This window comes from Amblyomma americanum, chromosome 11 (assembly GCF_052857255.1).
Source record: "Amblyomma americanum isolate KBUSLIRL-KWMA chromosome 11, ASM5285725v1, whole genome shotgun sequence".
NCBI lineage: Eukaryota > Metazoa > Arthropoda > Arachnida > Ixodida > Ixodidae > Amblyomma > Amblyomma americanum.
The window spans coordinates 86,877,973-86,898,888 of NC_135507.1; the positions used below are offsets into that span (position 1 = coordinate 86,877,973).

Here is a 20,916-nt window from a genome sequence, read left to right on the forward strand (position 1 = left end):
GAGACATTTTGGAGTCTGCTCCAAACACACACCTAACCCTCCCCTTATATACGCTCGCTCTACCACCAAGTCCACACGAAATCCTCCTGTACCCTCCGCCACCATTCCAAAGCCACTCTCGATTATATCCTTTTCCTCTGCCCGGCGCATCCTTCCCCCGCGGGGCCTGGAGCACCTCAGCACTTGGGAGGCCTGAGCGACCGAACGGCGCTCCGACGACCCGGCCAAGCAAGCCATTGCCACAAGCCGGGCGCGCAAGCGTCATGAGCCTGCGGGACATGAACGTTTGTGTGCAGTGAGGCCATGCGGGGGCCCCAAAACCTGCGTGTCCTAAACTCTCCTGTTTTTAATAAAGTTTCCACCACCACCCCGCATCTTTTTTACATCTTCCACTGTCTGCACGTGGCAGCGATTGTGGCTCAGCTTGAGCCACTGGGCAGGCCCGTGCACTTTGCTTTTCATTCTTCCAGAAGTCACAAAAACAGCCTAGACACAGCGGCGGGGATGAGGGGGGGTACAACTTTGTTGGCACGAAATGAGAGGAATTAGCCACGGCTGGGGCGAGTCCAGGGTGGCTCCAGTCGGGGGAGACCTGTTGAGCTCGCGTGATGAGGGCCAACTGCGTTGTTTTTCTTGAACTGGCGAAGAGCTTGTCCTGCTCCCATTCCTCTGCCGAGGGTGCTGGCAAGAGTGTTGTCGCGGTGAGTTTGCTAGCGCATTCACATATTATATGGTCTTGCGGGGCGTGCGTCCCGTCACCGTAGTGCGGGCATGCAGGATCGTATTAACCGTTTCTCATTATATAATCGCTAGGGACTAGGAATTGCCGTTGTTTGTATGCGTCTTAGTGTCGTGACTTCCACCCAGTCCAGGTCGGGGTGAGGGGCGGGATACGTGCATCGTAGCTCGCAACAAAAGCTAGTAATCTGCGCGTACGAGCGAGGCGCCTCGGCGGGGAGGTCCGTTAACGAGGTCTCCTATCTCACGGTTCGTTAGAAGTCGGGCTACACGGTCTTCCCCTTGTTTCTAGAGCTACCCGCGCGAGCCGGAACCCATAAGAAATTGATGTAGTGATCAAGAGTTCGGCTGTGCACAAATCGCATTGCGAGCACATTTACCGAATTTTTCGCGAAATTCTCCTTTTTTGAGATGAGAGAAAAAGAGGCTCTGAATTTTCTGCCAACCATTTTAACACAATAGGCTCCAGGTACTTCTCTATTACATCTAAGGCTCTCTGAATTGTCCTTTCAATCTGTCCATCGCTACACCAGCTCACCCAAAGCGTCAAATTTTCTGCATATATGGTGTCAAAATGATTTATGATTCCGTCCAGCTGCCCTGGATGCCCAATCTCCGCTACATTAAACAAGGTCGGAGAGAGAATGGACCCTTGCGGCGTCCTTCTATTGCCCAATCTAATGTTTGCTAGTTACTGTCCGTCCAGGCTGATGGTGGCAGTCCCATTTCAGAGGAAGTCCCTTACGTAGTTATATGTCTTGACTCTACATTTTAGCGCGCTAACGTTCTCAAGTATGGCCACGTGTTTGACACTATCAAAAGCTTTGGAGACGTCCAGTACCACAATGACCCTATTATCAACAGTCCATCAATTACCTGCTCCTTCACGTGTAGCATGACATCTTATGCCGGCAGGTTTGATCTGAAGCCTATCAAAGTATTAGGATAAACATTGTGATCTTCCATGAATATATTCAATCTAATTTGAATAACGTGCTCCATCAATTTTCCAACGCAAATTGTGATCGAAATGAGTCTAAGATGCTCAAATTGGAGCTTCTCTGGCTTCGGAATGAAGAGCAGGTTTGCAGCTTTCCATGCTTGCGGTATCTCTTCCTTGTCCCAGCATTCTTGGATATAGGTTGTAAGATTCGAAAAGGGACTGCCGTCCATATTACTGAGCATATTGTTGATGATTTTGTCCGGCACGGTAGCTGTTTTGGTTTTTATGTGGTTGAGTTCAGCCCTCACTTCCTCGACAGTGATTGGACTGTCGAATTCCGGGTTTTCCGAGCCCGCGTATTCAGGGAGACTCTCAGCTCCAGAACGGGAAAAGAAACAGTCTTCCTTGCAAGGGCTGCGATATTGCTTGAGGAGTTAATGAAAAAGTAAAATAAGATAAAAACAAAAAGAAAAAAGAAAAACTGTCCGCCTTGCAAGGAAAGTGATAGTGCTTTACGAGTGAATGGCAATGCCATTCCGACAGTAGACAGTATTCTCGTCCTAGGGCTGTGCATAAAAGCAAATGGCATAAACAGAGAAACTATTATGAGACTTGAAGCGAGTACCAGCCACACCCACCAGTTAGTCAAGTAAATTTCTAACAAGCACGTCGGGAAGGAGGAGGCCAATCTTTTTAAGATTCGTTCAGGATTTCATAATAAGCAGAGTGCTATACGCTGCGCCCTATCTCAAACTGGCCAAAGCAGAAAAGGGCAAAATTGAAATCATAATCAGAAAAGAGATCTGAACCGCACTAGGTCTTCCTCCGAACACTTCAATGGTAAAAATACTAAGGCTAAATGTCTCCCACGCTCTCAATGAGCTCATAGAAGCTGCCACGGTGTCACATTATCAAAGGCTTTTAAAAACCAAAACTGCAAGAAAATCATGGAGCGCCTGGTGTTCGAAACCTGGCAGTGTTCAAAGCGGACAGATAACGTACCTAGAGCAACCAGGGATAGACTCAAAATTCCACGGCTGCCGAAGAACATGATTCCGGTATTTCACGAAGGCAGACGCAAACATAGGGTTGTGGCCCTACAGGGCGAATTTCGAGGTAGAACCGATGAGCTCTATCTATACGGACGCTGCCGAATACGTTCGAAAGGCAGCACACACAGCGGTAATGGTTCGTCAGAGTGGAGACCCGGCCCCGTGCTGCACCGTTAAAAACTCCAGTGCAACTCAGGCAGAAGAAATTGTCATTTCTGTAGCAATAATACAAAACGGCACAAGGGTGATAGTAACTGACTCTGAGGCAACCATTAAGATTTATGATATGGCAAATATCTCTGCTACAGCCGCCAAACATTCTGGGAGAAGGGCAAGTACCGTAAGAGCTAATCTCACTGATCTGGTTCCCGGCTCATCAGGGCCTGTGGGGGAACGAGAAGGCGCCCGCGACCACCTGAGGGCTCACATTCCGGTCGATCGCCGCGGACGCGCCGCCTTCACGTGAGGAACACCTCCCATCGGGAGACGAACACAAAACATACCATAAAGTAATCTTTCATTAAAAGCTCGGTCGTAAGACCAACCGAGCAGCAGATAAACCAGCAGCAAACCCTCAACTCTACAGTAAATGGCATCCAGAAGTCGAAGCACTACTACTTTAATGAGACGTTGCCAACGCTTCTAACGAGCAATCCAAAAAAATTTTGGAGTAGTGTCAATAAACGAGACCACTCATTTATATCTCTCGTTGACCCTCATTCAAACCCTATTTCAAGCACTGGCGTCGCTGACATGCTTAACGTGACCTTTAGTGCCGCTTTTTCATGTGCCGTATCTGACATTACTGATGTTAGAGACTATGCATGCAACATAAGCTTTCCAATGGATCCTGTCAGGTTTGGTTATGACAGAATTATTAACTTAATTAACAATTTGAAAATCTCCTCTTTTTGCGGGCCTGATAACATTAACACCAAGGTCCTCAAGGATACTAAAGTATACTCCGGAATTTTTTTATTGAAGATATGTGAGGAATCGCTTGAAACAGGAGATATACCACAGGAATGAAACCTGGCTAAAGTGATTCCACTCCACAAATATCGTGACAGGCATTCACCCTTCAATTATCGTCTCATATCATTAACTTCTATTTTCTGCAAATCATGGAGCATATATTTTCTCAGTTATCTGGTTTTCTTGAATCATTTTCGTTTTAACGGCTACACAACATAGTTTCAGGAAACAGGTTTCCTGTGAATCACAGTTATTATCTTTCAGCAAAGAAATTTATTCCATTCTTGATGAAGGTTCAGAGGCCGACGTCATCTTCTTAAATTTTGCAGGGCTTTCGATAAAGTGTCCCATAGTCTGCTGTTTTATAAGCTTTCTCATCTTCATATCGACCCGAATGTTCTAGCATGGATTCGTTGTTTTTTATCTAATCGCTCGCAGTTTGCCCACGTTAACTTTCATCAATCACCTTGAATACCGGTTACGTCTGGGGTACCACAAGGATCGATACTGGGACCTTGTGATTCCTTGTGTACATTAATGATCTGCCTAACAATATAAAATCATCTATCAAACTCTTTGCAGATGACTGCATACTATACTGTGAAATTAAAAGCACTAAAGATGTCTACTTATTGCAAGCAGATCTTAACTGTGTTACTGATGAGTGTACTAAATGGAAAATGGTTATAAACACCAGACTCTTACAGTATCAGCAATGCTTCGCTGGCCGCGGTTACCTCCTATAAATACTTCGGTGTACATTTGACATCAAATTTATCCTGGAACCAGCATATCCCCTATATTACAGGAAACTCTAACAGTATGTTCGGTTACATAAAAAGAAACTTTTCGAATGCAACCATTTCAGTCAATCTTCTTCTTTATAAAACACGGGTTCGTTCAAAGCTTGAATACGCCGCGTGGCTATGGGACCCTCAAGCTAAGTCACTTATATCTGTTTTGGAAGCTGTTCAGAACCGTGCTCCTCGTTTTATCCTCCCTGACTATGACCGCACATCAAGTGTCACACTAAAGAAAAACACTTTGACACTACCATTACTTTCATTGCGCAGAAAAATTTCACGACTCTGTCTTTTTTTAAGATCTACAATCTGAACCCTGTTTGGAAAAACGCTTTGCTCCTTCCACCCACCTATTATCGGTTTCCATTGGGCGAACAGGAGCGAGAGCAGCGAGCAGCTGGAGTAGTGCACGAGAGCAGAGGGTACGCGGGTCCTCGTCTCGCGAATGGAACATGCCCGCTGCCCCGAGAGCAGAGCAGCACGGGAGAGCGCGTGACGTCAAGTGTCATGTGACCAAACTTTTTCCCGCGCTCGCGCTGTCTGCATCCCGTCGCGCGCTCGCGGCAGTCAACAATCCGCGCCAGTTTTGTGTCTGTCGCCGTCTTTAGCTTGTGATGGGTGAAGAAGCGCAGCGGCTGTTCATGGCCATGGTAAATGCTTCCCCGCTAACTGCTACACCAGGTAAGCGTCGTCGATCCTAAAAATTGGCTGCGAAACATAACAGCGCTAATACCAGCGCTTTCTTTGTGTTCACCACAGCTGCCATCGATGCGTTGGCCTCTCGTGAGAACATTGAAGAGAGACCCGACGGTAAGTGACAATAACTACTATGCATGGGGCCATATCTGACGATTGTTTTCGTCCATTTCTTTCATTGCTCACAGTTTCTCGCGCCGAATGGACTATTTCGGATAACGGGGGCGTCGCGGCGTGACGCGACGACGGACGAGAACGGCGCCGCACTTTCTCGCTATACTGTCAAACCTTCTTATGCAGTTTATTGCCCCTTTTGTCTGTCGATGCGCCCAGATTGCTGTGTATGCCTGTTTGACCAAATACGTTATTAACCAAGGTGCGATAGTACTCCGCTTGTTTGCCTTCATCTAATTATGCGGGTGGGCCAACTGACAAATTTTTGTGGTTACGTTGCGGCGCAGAAAGGAGGTGCTTGGCAGAGTTTTCGCAGTCGCAATTGTATGCAAGGGCGTCCGCAGAACTTTTTCCAGGGGGGTGCACCCGATGGCCGGGTATGGGGGAGGCAGTAGGTTAGCACCAAAAAGGAACTATTTGTGGTCTAAACGGCGCACATGAAACAAAAATTAGAAGCAGCAAATTAGTTCTAGGCTTGGAGAACAAACATTAGAATTTAATAATTAACAAAGAATTGAAATTAATAAGCAAAATCTGATAACTTAATATCACCTAAGCTTGCTAATCAAGCTGTGTAGTTGTTTTCTACTAGTGCATGAATGATATCCGTAATTCCCGAGGGGGGGGGGGGCCACCGCCCCCCTTCCGGACGCCCATGATTGTATGTTCACGTGCAGAGAACACCGCTGGGTCCGATGCCGGCGAGAGGGGACTGCAGCCAGCGCCAGGAGTGAAAAGAGGCGGTGGAGGTGAGCTTATGCCAACTGCACTGCTTGAAACATTTTACGCTTTTAGTAAACTGGCCTTCTCTTTATTTCAGCTCCTGAGTGGACACCAGGAGAAACGAAACATAAGTTAGATTACTATTACAAATACTTTCCTCAGGTTGGCCCTTTCAAAAAGTTTAAGAACAAGAAGATGCTTTTTAAACAGGTTTCCCAGGATTTGGCCGCTGTGCTTGGATGCCACAAAACGCCACAGCAATGTGAAAATCGTTACAAAACGGTGATGAGGCAGAAGAAAAAGGCAAGTGATAACAATACCAAATCAGGTGCTTCCCCTTGTCCTGTCCCATTTGACGATGAAATGAGAAACATTCAGAGCATAGATGACAGTCTTGAACCAGAGGTTCAAAGGGACTCTTTTGGAGTGACCTACAAGCCATCGGCATCATCAAGCGCTGACAGTTCAGCTGATCCGCCCTCACCTCTACTTGAGAGCTCCAGTACTGCGACGAACAGTTCAGAAAGTGGGGACAGCACAAAAGGGTCGGCAGAAGTCAAGAAAAGGGAATTCCGCGCTAGCACCAGTCGTATGCTACAGATGCAATTTTTTTGACCAAATGCGGGCTATTAGTGCAGAGCGAATGGCTCGCAGGGAAGAACGGGAAAAAGAAAAGGAGAAGAGGCGTGCTGAGCGGCGAGCTGAGCGCACTCAAGAACGCCAGGAACGTCGCAAGATGCACGAAGACAAACTTCAGCTCATCCGCGAGGCCCTGGGGCTCAGGCAATAAAGACAGTGCACTTCGAATGAACATGTTTTGATGACTGTTTATTTCATACACCCCCTGTGCACGGCCAAAAACAAGGCTTGTTTAAGTATTGCCTCAACTTTTATTTCACGTTTAGCACTGTGCTTGCTTGCATTATGGCAGATTTTGTGGCTGCCTCCTTTTTAGTCCCATCTTGGCCTTGAGTTTTTCTCGTTTGACTTCTGCAGGTGCCCGCAAGAGGCTCTCTTCTCTAGAGGTGCCACTGTGAACTTCAACTGCAGAAGGGGTTTGATCACTTTTATCCTGGGAGCACAGACGCTTGTCCTGAAGTAGGCTATCAGGTGAGTCCCCATTGTCAATGCAGATGATGTGGAGGACACAACACGAGAGTATAAATTTCGACATGTTATCTACTGTCATGAGGTCCAAACGCTGTAGCTGCCTGAACCTACCCTTCAATTCCCCAAAAGCATTTTCAATGAGCACTCGTGTAGACGAAAGTTTGGTGTTGAAGGCCTTGTCAGAGGCATCAAGGCTTCCATATTCTCGGATGGGCGTTATCAAAAACTCTCGAGATGGGTACGCAGCGTCCCCAAGAATTTGATATTTTCCGGCGCAGAGCTGAGGCAGTCTCTTTGAAACATTTGAAAGTCAGAAGATCCTGGAGTCGTGGATTTTGCTAGGTGCACCAGTGCTGTCATCAAGAAACCTCTTGCGGTTATCACATATTCCCTGCAGCGTCAAGGATGGATAATGGTGCCTGTTTACGTAGACTGACCGCACCTTGCCAGCAGGGCACCTAACAGGAATATAGCTCCCGTCGATGCAGCCAATAGTGTCTGGAAACCCTGAAATCTAAAAGTTGAGAATGAATAAATGTAAAAATTTTCACTGAATACCTAACAAAGTAGTAAGTGAAGTCGTGCTCAAACTCTTCAAACCTATCAGAATATAGGCTTGTACATGAAAGTAAGGCCTTAACAACACTTTGAAGTGATCGAACTGAAAACATTGCTTTCGCAAGCTCTTCAACGTCTTCATGCAGCTTACAGCAGAAATGATGAGACGACACTGCCTGTCACAACTTTACAGTTCAAACTAAATTCAAGGGTATCCTGTATATACTATATTTATTATAAGTTATATGTGTTTCGTGAAGAAAAGCACAAAGCTTTCTTCGAAGGGTAATATACATGGCAAGTGAAGTGCTGTTTTGATTAAGGGCGACTCCTATGATCTTGAAAACCAGCCCATACAACACATGAAAGAAAGAAGGCGACAGGACAAAGGCCTTCTTTCCTTCATGTGTTGTAACAGCTGGTTTTTGAGATGACCTCACACTAACAAGCCCAACTGTCTACACTAGTGCAACTCCTACGCACAGTACAAACTGAAAGTAGGACATTTTTTTCATTACCTGCTCAAACTTATCGGCAAGCTTCTCCAAGTCATCTGGGAAGGTCACGATGCGTGGGGCGATGTCGAGAAGAAACGCCATGACGCGGTACATCATCCTGTGATGCGTGCTTTCTCCGAGCTCAAAGCGCCCTGCAACATCCCGTATGCAGGATTTGTTGGCAGCGTACCTGCAAAAAAAATGCTACAATTTTATAAGAACACGAAATCGTGAAACTGGCATCTTATCTAACCATCAAGCATTGCAGCGACGTAAAGAAAAAAATCCACATCTGCCCAGTTGTCTGAACAAGCTTCACGTGTTCATCAGGCACATTTGGTACTGCCATACGATATTTTCCCGCTGAATGTCACAACGGAAGCACAGGCAAGAACAGAAATAATAATAAACTGCGCAAGTCGAATTTGTGATCCCATACATTTAAATTCGCACGTGGAAAGAATGCGACCAGTTGAGCCTGGCGCTTGCGGAAGAGCAGTGACATTTAAAAGCAATTTTCAGGCAGTATAAGCACTTAGCGAGAAATCGATTGCTAAACTCTCCATCACGCGACGTATTACTGCATTCAATTTCAGGCTTCGCACCCGGTTAGATGCGCCGAGACTTTTTTGCTCCTAAATTTCTTCAATCAGTCATCCTAAATAACAGCTCCTTTTTCTTTGCTACTAAAAAATTGCAATATCTTACCACAAAAAGGAGAGCACATGCTCTTGAGGCGACTTTGGGGGCAGACCTCCGCGATCGGTCCTTGAGGGATAGTGTGGCGATTTCGCGAACTCAGCTGCAAGAGCATTTGCAACCGACCGCGACAATCGGAAGTTCCTGCGAAACTGGTGAGTAAAAAAAGAAACAAACGCAGATAACTTATTGATCGCCCGTTTTAAATGGGATACAAGGACTCACCTCTTCGTCAGAATACGCGGCAACTGTCTTTTCCAGATACGACTCGTCCTTAGGTCGCTTCTCCGGCGGGGTAAACAGCTGCTGGAACATCTCCTCGTACAACGCCAAATCGTCGTCATCGCTCCTGCTGCTGCTGTCCGAAGACGAGCTTGTGTCTGAGTCGAGGCTGCAGCTGCTGTCTTCATCAAAAAGTAGCAACAACTCCTCGTCGAGACGGCGGCGCTTAGCTACTGACATTACGTTTGTTGGCACCGGCCGACTGTCACCGCTATTGCTTTCCGCCATTTCTCCTCGGCCTTCCCAAAGATAAAACCAGAAGTGACGTCAAAAAGGTCACGTGACTTCCTCCGTTCCCCTGTTACTCCGCCGCTGACGACGGAGCACCCAGAACTGCTCTCGGCTGCTCTCGGCGCCGCAAAAGCACTCCTCCTCAGCCAAAGGAACACAACGCTCCTGCACCTGCTCAACCACTGGTAGGCGCTGGAACTAGCGAGAGCACTTTGAGCGCAAAGTGCTCCTGTTCGCCCAACGGAAACCACTATATGTTTCATCGCGCATTGACCATCCGCGCAAAGTGGGCGTTCCACCTTGTCACACTACCGCTCGCTTAAATTATTTCATTCCAACTACATCATCCGAGTGGAATCACTTGCCAGCAGATGTGGCACTCACCGACGATCTCGAGCATTTTAAGAAAAAGTTGAGTGCCTGCATTTCTTCTTCATGACATGTGTGCCCATCGGTTCGTGGTCCCACATGAACTCTGTGTTGCTGATTTGTAGTTTGCCTTATAAGTTCTGGTTTTCTTTTCTTATTTTTTCGTTTTCTTTCTTCTAGCTTTCCATGTAGTCGCACAAGTGCTGAAATCTGTTAAACTCAGTGCAGTGAGCCATATGTAGTGCTGTAACCCATAAACGCATTTCCATTTCTTGTTATCTGTGTTATTGTACGTCTCATTCCACTCCCCTCAATAATTCCCACAGGGATGTGGGTATTTGAAATAAATAAATAAATAAATAAATAAATAAATAAATAAATAAATAAAGAGGCAGATAATCGATGACGATACTAGGGATACACGGGGAATCCTCGTCCTAGACTTGTCCAGGGCGTTTGATAACATCTCGCACCGGTTCGTGCTAGACGCCATCTCGGGCCTGGGCCTTAGGCCACGATTCCATGCGTATGTTAGCTCCTTTGTCAGGGATCGCAAGGCCACTGTCAAAACAGTCCAAGTCAAGTCCCAGGAATTTCATTGGGAGTGAGAGGCACCCCGCAAGGGGCGGTCCTCTCTTCCCTACTGTTTAACATCGCCATGAAGGGTCTCTCGGAGAGACTGGCTACAGTAAGAGGAACGAGTCACGCCATTTATGCGGATGATATTAGCGTGTGGTGCATGGGAGGGTCTGACGCTTCAGTTGAGAGTGTGCTCCAAAAGGCGCTCGACGTCACAGAACACTTCCTGCTAGACACAGGCCTGAGTCTGCCACCAACCAAGCCCGAACTACTATTGTATAGGCCCACCTGACGGGGTTTCGGTATTCCACACTCTTAGATCAAATTACCATAGCCCTCTATACGAGGGATGGACAACAAATCCACAGAGTGGATACCATCAAGGTCTTTGGACTCTTGCTCGAATCTCGCGGGGGCAACTCACAGACTATACCCCGCATTACCTCCAAGACGAAGAATATGCTTCGGCTTAACCTCCAGGTCTCGAACCCTAAGGGGGGGGGAGTTAAGTGAGAGCAATCTCCTCAGACTCTACCACGCGTTTCTTATGAGCCACATTAATTATGCAGCCTCCCCTTTGCGCTGGTATAAGCGGGATGAGGCCAAAATCGACGACCTCATGTGCAAAAGCATCAAGCGCGTTCTGGGTTTACCCTTCATTACCAGCACCGCGCGTCTCATGCAACTAGGCATGCACAACACCCTGTCAGAAGTGATCGAGGCCCAACGAGTGGCCCAAATATTACGGGTCCCATCTTCGTGAGCCGGGAGACGCATCCTCGAATCCGTTGGAGGTGGTCACCAGGTAATCATGGAGCGCAATGCGACCCTATCACCCATGGTCTGAGATACGTTCCATGTAGATCCCAGGCCACGTAACGTCCACCCTCAATACAAAGTAGGGCGCCGGGTAGCCCGGGCTCGTTCCCTGTTAAAAAGGGCTGCGACTACCCCGAATCTCGCATGTTTCGTTGATGCCGCCCAGTACTGGCGCTCTAATTACTATTCCATAGTTTCATTTGACTGCAATGGCACTCAACATCCGTGCGGAAGGTTTCTGCAACAGTAGCCGAGCAGGTTGCTATAGCTCTACCAGTGAAGGACCCTCTACGTCCCAATATCTTTACAGACTCCAGGTCTGCAGCCCGAGCGTTCGCCTCTGGCTCGATTTCCAAGGACGCGGCGGCCATCCTCGGCAGCAAGGGGGCTGCTGGTTTTCATATCATCAAATGTTTCCCGGCCCATATGAGAATCAATGTGCACTCTGGAGTTGTAAACGCCAATGAGTTGGGCCATGACTGTGCGCGAGATCTTGCACAACGCGGCGGTTCCGGTAGACTCAGGTGCGGCGGCTTAGGACTGTACAGGGATTTGCTTCTCACGTTCCATGAAATCTTGGCACATTATCAACTTGTTCGACGGGCGTATCCGCTTCCGCATCCTGCACTTACTAGACCACAATCGTCGGCATTTCGCATTCTCCAAACGGAGTCGTTCCCCTCCAGGGGCCGATTCACTCACTTCGGGCCTAATGTAGAACCCCACTGTCTAGACTGTGGGGAGACCTACTGCTCTTTATCTCATATGCTCTGGGCAATGCCCTGCGTTACGCAGCAGATCGCTTACCACTCTATCCGACTGGGAGGCAGCCCTTAAGAGCGGCGACCTCTCAGAGCAACTACGGGCTGTCCAGCGGGCCTGCGACAGGGCGGAGGACCACAGTCTTCCGACCCCGACGTGGGAGCGGCCCGCGACGGCTACGGGGACTGAATGAAAAGGGAGGTTCCCTAACGCGGTTCCTCAGGGCCATCAATAATGTTCTTTGTCTGTCTGTCTCTCTCTACTGCTACGGGAATTGAAAAACTATTACAGGTTTTGAGGAAAGGAAATGCGGCACTGTCTCACGTATCTCGGTGATCACTCGAAACGCGCCGTAAGGAAAGGATAAAGGAGGGAGTGAAAGAAGAAAGCAAGAAAAGTTGTGTAGTGGTGCTCTTAATAACAATTGGTTTGTGGGGAAAGGAAATGGCGCAGTATCTGTCTCATATATAGGCGGACACCTGAACCGCACCGTGAGGAAAGGGATAAAGGAGGGAGTGAAAGAATAAAGGAATAGGTGCCGTAGTGGAGGGCCCCGGAATAATTTCGAGCACCTGGGGACCTGTAACGTGCACTGACATCGCACAGCACATGGGCGTCTTAGCGTTTTCCCTCCATAAAAACGCAGCCGCCGTGGTCGGGTTAGAACCCGGGTACTCCGGCTCAGTAGACGAGCGCCGTAATCACTGAGTCACTGCGGCGGGTAACCTATGTTTCAAAGGCCAATTTTCATTGTACAGTACACGGCTTTTATCTTTATTTTTTGCGGCGCGTCGTCAACAGGGTAAATGAAAATGAAGAGTAGCAATAATATCTCCGCTTCGCTTAAATCTCACATTCTAATGTGACGTTGATTAAAACTTCGATGCGACACCGCAAGTACACAATCAGCGTTTAAAGCCAGCAAGGGTGCCACTTAGACGTTGAATTTGTTGAGCAGAAGCCTCTTCCTGGACCACTGATTTTTTTGTGCGCTGAATGCATTAGCTAGCGGTTCCTAATCAAGTAAGCACCGGTTCTATTTGCGGTACTTGAGCGTTCGGCTTCACGAACACGTTCTGACTTTCAAATACATACTTGGTGCAGGGTCACCGACACAAACTCAGAATACGGGCCCTGCACTCCACTCAAAACAGGAATACGCCCTTAAGGAAGCAAAAAGGAGAGCAGCTAAAATCTAGCGCACTCGATTTCATAAAAGAGAGAGTGATAGAGGACACCTCACTACATTTTTGCACGTTTCTGTTTAGAGAGTTGCAATGCGCAGAAAAACCTGGTTGCGCATTCAAGACGAGTAGCGCACCGACGATTGGCACCACAATCGGCGTCGACGCCCCGCAGAATACAAGCCAGCTACACTGAATCTTTGTTTGGTTGCCCAATCGCCACTGTCGACTGAGTGAAAATGTTTTCGCCGCTGCTTCGGGTCGTACAAGATGATTCACCCACTATGTCAACAGGACTGAAGTTGTTCATGATGGAGTGGCAAGATACAAGCGACGTCGACTCTGAAGAGTGGTGCGTGTCGTGCGTAGAAAGCCATTTTATGAGCGCTACTATAGCCCTGCGTTTCTAGTAATGCACTTTATTCAAAGGCGAAAGCTTTATATGTCGCATTATTTTAAACCTGCAGCGGTGGCTCAGTGGTTAGCGCGCTCGGCTACTGATGTGCAGGTACGGGTTGGAACCCCACCGCGGCGGATGTGTTTTTAAGGAGGCAAAACGGTAACGCGCCCGTGTGTGGTGCGATATCAGTGCACTTTAAAGATCCCCAGGTGGTCGAAATTATTCCGGAGCACTCCATTACGGCACCTCTTTCTTGCTTTCCTATTTCACTCTCTCCTTTACCCCTTCTCTTGCGGCGCGGTTTAGGTCTCCAACGATATATGAAATAGATTCTGCGCCATTTCATTTACCCCCAAACCAATTATTACTATTGTTATTATTACTATTTTTATTACTTTAATGCCCGTAGTGTTCATTGCGGCACAAAAAATGGGAGGGCCATCGAGAAGGCAATAAGGGAAGAAAGACAAAGAAAGATAACTTCAGTTGCCACGTACAGGTGTAAGGAAATAGGGCAAGTGGGTCCTGTGGGGCCCCAGGTAGAGGCGACGTCCAGGGCCCAAGAAATCAAAGCAGGTTGAGTGATCTTGTCGTGCTGGGTGAGGAGTTGGTCCCAGCTTTCCGCAGAGGATGCTGGCAGGTGGACCCGTGGGGGCAGGTATTTTCCCACCCCAAATTATGTGCGCGTGAGCGGCGGGCTATCCGTGGTTGTAATCTGGGCATGTGGGTTCACATTCCTCATCGGTGATTAGTGATAGCCTTGAGTGTCTAAGAATGGAGTGCATCTGGAATCTGTGAAGCGGGATGGTCTGTGCTCGGTCGAGGCGGGAATTGGCGTCTCGTCTCTTTATGAAAATTGGTGACGCTGGCAAAAGGTAGGGGGCTTGAGCGAGGGCGCCTGGATCCGTGGGGCTAGCTGCCCGGATTGTTAAACCCTGGGCAAGTCGCTCGACCCCTTCGTTTCCAGAGTTGCCCGCGCGGGCGGGTACATAGATTGGGTTAATTTAGCGGCCGGGACTGCAGCCGCGCAGGATGCGTGCGACAGGAATCCAGATGCAGCCTGCCGTGTAATTTAGGATTGCTCGTATGAGTCACTGAGAACCCTGCGCGTACGGCGGTAAGCTAGGGCCAGCGCTATCGCCGTCTCTTCCGCTGCGGTCGGGGGTAGGGCACGCACCTGTGGTGGAGATAAGGGTAGACTGCGGCGTGTTTGCACGGACCACGTAGGTTGTTGCATCTTGCCTTACAGCGTCGACGTATGTTGCGTGTTCCTCGGCACGATAGCAATCACACAGTGATCGGGCTTTGTGTTCATTGCGCGCGTCGTGTCGGCCGGGGAGCGCGAACGTTCTTGGGTAGCGGTTTGACAACGAGGCGGCTATGTAGTGCGCCTGTCCAGAAGTGGAGAGGGAAGCGACTCGAGAAGTTTCGCTGCGACGAAAGATTACCGGAGAAGGCGTCGCAGTAGAAAAGGCTCTTGAGCACTACAGGGAAATAGGACTGCAAATGGCGTCGGAAGAGAAATAGCCGAACAGCATGCGTCGTCTGCAAAAGTACCGGAAGGGGCGGAGCGTCGGAGGCAGCAGGCGCCAGGATCAGACCACTCGCCACATGACTTTGTCGCGCCAGCAGCGCTCACGCGATAGGAGTCATAAGTGTATCTGCGAAGGGTTTCGGTGCTGCGCGTGCGTCATTCTCTTCAGACTCCCGTGTTGATGGTGTGTGTGTGTGATGCAGAGTGATGGAACGACGACGACGTCAACGTCTGTGACCTGCGAGGCGACCGTGTCTACGTCAACACGAAGACTAGATTGCCCACAAAGGTAGGCTACTGCTCCAAGGCACGGGAGCCGATAAATGCTGTACGACGGCGGCAGAGGCAGGCAGCAACATCGGCGATCACTGCTACGGTAAGAGCGCGGAAAGCTGGTCTGTAAAGGTTGAAGCGGCATGGAGACGTTGAACTGCGCAAGCGAGAATTGTACATGAGGCGATAGAAGAGTGCGGCCAACGTTCAGTTGCGGAAAGGTGAAGTGGAAGCAATGCTGCAGAGGAACGAACAGGAGGCTGATGCATAGGCGCACTCGCGAGCAGTGCATCCTTTCTTAAACATTTCCCCCGCGGGGCTGCAATGCTTTGTAATGCATACACGTAACCAGTCTCAAGTGTCTCTGGTGATTTTTTTTCGACACCTCTTTCTTTGCTGTTAGGCATCTGATCGATTCTTCTTCGAAAGAGGGCAATCCCACAAACGTTCTCAATGTTTCGTTTTTCTTGCTCAGATCCGACGGTACGCGACTTTAACATTTCCTGACGTGACAGGTGGATAGTTCTATCTAGATTGACCGCAGCACGTCCAACGACTTCTACATTGCTCGAGATTGCGTAGTTACCTTTGAGGGTCAATCGGAGTTTTTTTGACCCCTTTATGTTCACCGCGGCCGTTGGAAGCAGAAATCCTGCCTTTCGTGGTCCCTTCAACCCAGGTTTTGCTATCTACGCCGCCTAGTTGTTCAGGTATCTGTGACCAAAAATCAGCCTAATAAAGAGTCCTTTTAATAATCACTTCAGCAAACGCCAACTAGACAGACAAATCCTGGACATTTTGTTGTATTTCTTATAAGGGTGGTCGCCGTCTCCGGAGCGGCTCTAGCGGGAATCGAACTCAAAAACTATTGGACAGCTTTAGCATACCGTGTTGATGTTCGGGAGCCCGCCCGTCACCAGTGTGGCCGCGCTGTTTGGTGCCGATGCGGCGGGCGCGTGCGCATCTGCCGGGTACGTGGCGCAAGATGGCGCCCTCCAAGCGTTCTGCGCATGCACACTGACGACGTGCTGACACGGTGCTCCGATAATGGTATCACGGTACACCGTATGGTAAAGTTGTCTAATATCTGCGTGGGCGGTTATCGTGTCTCAGATGGCTAAATAACATGAACAGCTTGTTTTATCCTGACATGCGAAAGAAAGCACGTCATTGCTCTCTTGGACAAAATGGAGCAATACGCATTTTTCCGAGACATTGGAACAAGGAAGAAGTCGGTTGTTGGTTGAGGCGTCAGTGACGCTGCCCAAGAGCGCAAATGCGAAAGCCATTCCCTATCCTCATTCTACCTTAATTTTTAATTTTGTGTTTCTTCTGTAATATTCTTGTTTTCTTGTTTTTTTGTTTATTAATTCCTTATTTCTGTTTTTATTTATATTTCATTTATTTTTATTTTTTGTTTTTATTTTTTGATTTCTGGTTTATTTCATTACATATACGTTGCTTAAGAACTGCTGCTTAATCAACTTGCACTTTTTAACGCGACAGCGTTAAGGAGCCCGTGTCGCAGAAAAGCCGGCGTCGTCGACGTCTTTTGCCGTGAGCGAAAAATGGCACATCTCGTTAGACACCTAAACAGCGTCGTAAGGGAAGGAATTTTAACGCGATAGCATTAAAGATTGATTGATTGGTCGATCAATCGATCGACTTCTGCTTCCCTTAAGGCGCGATCCGGGTGCCCAGTGAGTAATGAAACAGGCGTCATTTCCTTTCCTTAAAAGCAATTGTTCATTTCATTTTCCTTCCTTTAGGGCCCGGTTCGGGTGTCCGCCGAGATATATGAGAAAGACGTCCATTCCTTAAATTGTCCAATGGGCCACGCGTCGCGCAGAACGGGCGATGGCGTTCCGTGTACTCCTCGACAACGCTGCGACACGCTGTCGCGTCTCACTCTTAATGACGAAGCGTAAGCGTCCTCCAATTTATTGTTTTATTTACCACTCAACTTATGATTGACAGTCCGTGCCGACGACTTCCGTCTAGGACTTCCGTCTACAGCTTCCGTGTGCAACTTCCGTCCACTCAGCTCATGAGCCAGGGAAGGTTTTCGCCTTAAAATGTTCTCTCGGACATTATGCCACGCGACATTCCACGCCTCGCAACTATCGAATCACGTGACGTTGCGAAGCCGACGCCGCTCTCGCAACTGCCGGAAATCGCGTGACGCGCGATTCGCTATATAAAAACGTGTGGCGTGTACTTACCTTCGTGTGATTACCTTAAGAGATCCTTCGCTCGTCTTACTGTGATCAGCCGGGTTGAAGCACAGCTAAATGTTTGGAGAAAAATGCTTCACTTTTCGAATGCACACCTGAAGGTCAAATGACGCATGAATTTCACCTCTAGCGTGCCGGACGTGAGGCTGAGACGCCATAACAAGTAACTTGTAGCTCGAGCCGCCGCGGTAGCTGAGTGGTTATGGCGCTCGGCTGCTGGCCCGAAAGACGCGGGTTCGATCCCGGCCGCGGCGCTCGAATTTTGATGGAGGCTTAATTCTAGAGGCCCGTGTGCTGTGCGATGTCAGTGTACGGTAAAGAACAACAGGTGGTCGAAATTTCCAGAGCCCTTCGCTACGGCGTCTCTGATAGCCTGAGTCGCTTTGGGACGTTAAACCCCCGTAAGCCTAAACAAAACCTAAAAGTAAGACTTGTAGCACTTCCGCTCGTTCCGCTGCTGCGCTGACCGCCGTTCTGGCCGCTCGCTTTCGCAAGTTGAGACATGTGACCAATCACGTGATTCGCTCTTGCTGAGTAAAGGCCAGCGCTCACCGCCTAGACACCGCCCCTACCACATGTATGAGAGCCCCTAGATCCTAGCCACGTAAGGCCAGCACATTTATTTATACTTTTGCTTCAGTCGCAACAACAGCAGACGAGTTGATGGAACCGATGAAGAACGGGAGGTACGTGTGGAGAAGCAGAGGCACAGAAACAAAAGTATCTGAAACGAAAAAATTACAGGGGTGCAGGTAAGTGTGCTTAGGTGCAGTAATGCGAAAGCATTTCTCTCACTTCACGGCCTTCCTCCACATGTGCGTCTGCCATATCGCCTCCATCATGTCACGTACCTACGCGCCTAAGCGCATGCCATCTGCTGGACTAGCGCCGTATATTGCGTAGAGGGCGGGCTGGGGGGGGGGGGGGGGGTCTTTCAGTGGGTGTCGCATGACGGCGGTGCGACTGCACTCCAAGTACGGAGGAAATTTACCGGAAATGTACATCTGTAATTTAGATGCTCATTACTACTTATGCACGTTCCAGTACATATCTCGAAGATACGTTTCTGAGACATCTGCGCTTTGAATAGACCAGTATTTTTATTCAGTTCGTGCGGACACGCTTTGTCCACAGCTTCCGGTGACGCCATTATTGTGGCCAGAAGGCACCCTTCTAGCCACCATAACGCCATTTATGATCCCAGAGATGCTTTCGCACATAAAGGGCAGCGGATGCTGCCAACGTCGCGTCGTCATCGGTCACTGGTTCGGTTGCCTTTCGCTCCGTATAACGTGGTTCAGCCGAGTTAGGGCCCCAGCCGTTTTGTAGCGGGAGCTACACTGGCTAATAATAATAATAATTGGTTTTTGGTGGAAAGGAAATGGCGCAGTATCTGTCTCATATATCGTTGGACACCTGAACCGCGCCGTAAGGGAAGGGATAAAGGAGGGAGTGAAAGAAGAGAGGAACAAATAGGTGCCGTAGTGGAGGGCTCCGGAATAATTTCGACCACCTGGGGATCTTTAACGTGCACTGACATCGCACAGCACACGGGCGCCTTAGCGTTTTTCCTCCATAAAAACGCAGCCGCCGCGGTCGGGTTCGAACCCGGGAACTCCGGATCAGTAGTCGAGCGCCCTAACCACTGAGCCACCGCGGCGGGGCACACTGGCTACCAGAAGAGCATTTCGCGGTACGCGCGAGAGGCAAGTTGTGCGAATGCGCCGTTACCATGGTGCATGGGGAAGCCAGTTGTGCGCATGCGCCGTTACCATGGCAACCGGGGAGGAGGAGTGGGTGCGCCGCGCGCTTCGTCACCTCTTTCTTCCGGAGTCCCTCCTTTATCCCTTCCCTTATGGCGCGGTTCAGGTGTCCGCCGATATTCGAGACAGACATTGCGCCTTTTCTGTTCCCCAAATACCAATTATTATTATTATTATTATTATTATTATTATTATTATTATTATTAAGCGCTAAACCCCCGACTCGATGGACACATCATTACACCTATCATTTCGCTGAACGCATCAAAGTGCACCGGCGTGATAAAGGAGGGACTGAGAGAAGAAAAGGAATAAAGAGATGCCGTAGTGGAGGACACCTGAATAATTTCGACCACCTGGAGATCTTTAACGTGCAATGACATTGCACAGTGCAAGGGCATGCCTTAGCGTTTCATCTCCATCGAAACCAAGCCGCCGCAGTCTGGTTCGAACCCGGTACTCCTGATCCTGGAACGCAAGGATTGACCATGTGTATCTGAGAGAAAGCAACCAGTCTAAATACTGTGTAGAAAGCAATGAGACAACTGCGTGTTACTTTACCGAACATTGGTCATTGTTTTGCTCTGTCAAAACAATTGAATAAATAAACAATTTGTCTCAGCGATTGCTCCTTCCATGCTTGACATTTTAGTCGCAACAAACTGGGCAACATGCGTAACCAGCGGGGAACTACGGCTCTCGCTACGTATATCCTGGCATAGCTGAGCGAAGCGACTGCCAGCTTTTTATTCAATTTGTGGTGTTGATTATTTTGGTATCAACAGTGGAATTAGTTTATGGTATAAAGGTAGCTGATTGGAAACCAGAATGAAAAACAACCACATTCCGCGAGTGGGGTTCGAACCCCCAACCTGCGAATTTCGCGTGCTGTGCTCTCTCAATCAATAACCTTTCAGCCACAAAATAATATTCTACAATTGATGAACATCAGAGATTAAAAAAAGACAGAAAAATTCCGTTTCACAATTGGTAGCGAGGTGCTGGAAGTGATACGGGAATACGTCTCCTTAGTCTAGGTAATGTCCGTTGATCCTGAATATGAGATAGAAATAACAAGAGTGAGAATAGAGTGGGCCTTGAGTGGAAGTTTACAAATATACCAAAAGATAAAAAGTATACACCAACTCTATCTTATCGGAACTCATCTAGTTGGCAGAAACCTCGTTGCTAACAAAAAGTGTTCAGCTTAATTTAAGGAGAGCGCAGCGAGCCTTGGAAAGAAAATTTATAGCTTAACATTAATATCGTTAAGAGACCGGAATCTGGCGGAGTGGGTGAAAGAAAAAACGCGGGTTAATGACATTCCAGTCGAAATCAAGAGGAAGAAGTGGGCTTGGGCAGGGCATCTAATGCGAAACGAAGATAACTGTTGGCCGTTAATGGCAACGGAGTGGACTCCAAGAGAAGGAAAATATAGCGAGGAAGACAGGAAGTTAGGAGGGCGGATGAATTAAGAGGTTTGCTGGGATAAGGTGGCCGCCGCTGGCAAAGAACAGG

The 20,916-nt window shown here is 48.5% G+C and overlaps 1 pseudogene; it reads left to right on the top strand.

The window, feature by feature from the left end:
- The first annotated feature begins 5,125 nt into the window (after positions 1–5,125).
- LOC144109779 (uncharacterized) lies at positions 5,126–6,930 on the top strand (annotated as a pseudogene).
- Positions 6,931–20,916: the final 13,986 nt, after the last annotated feature.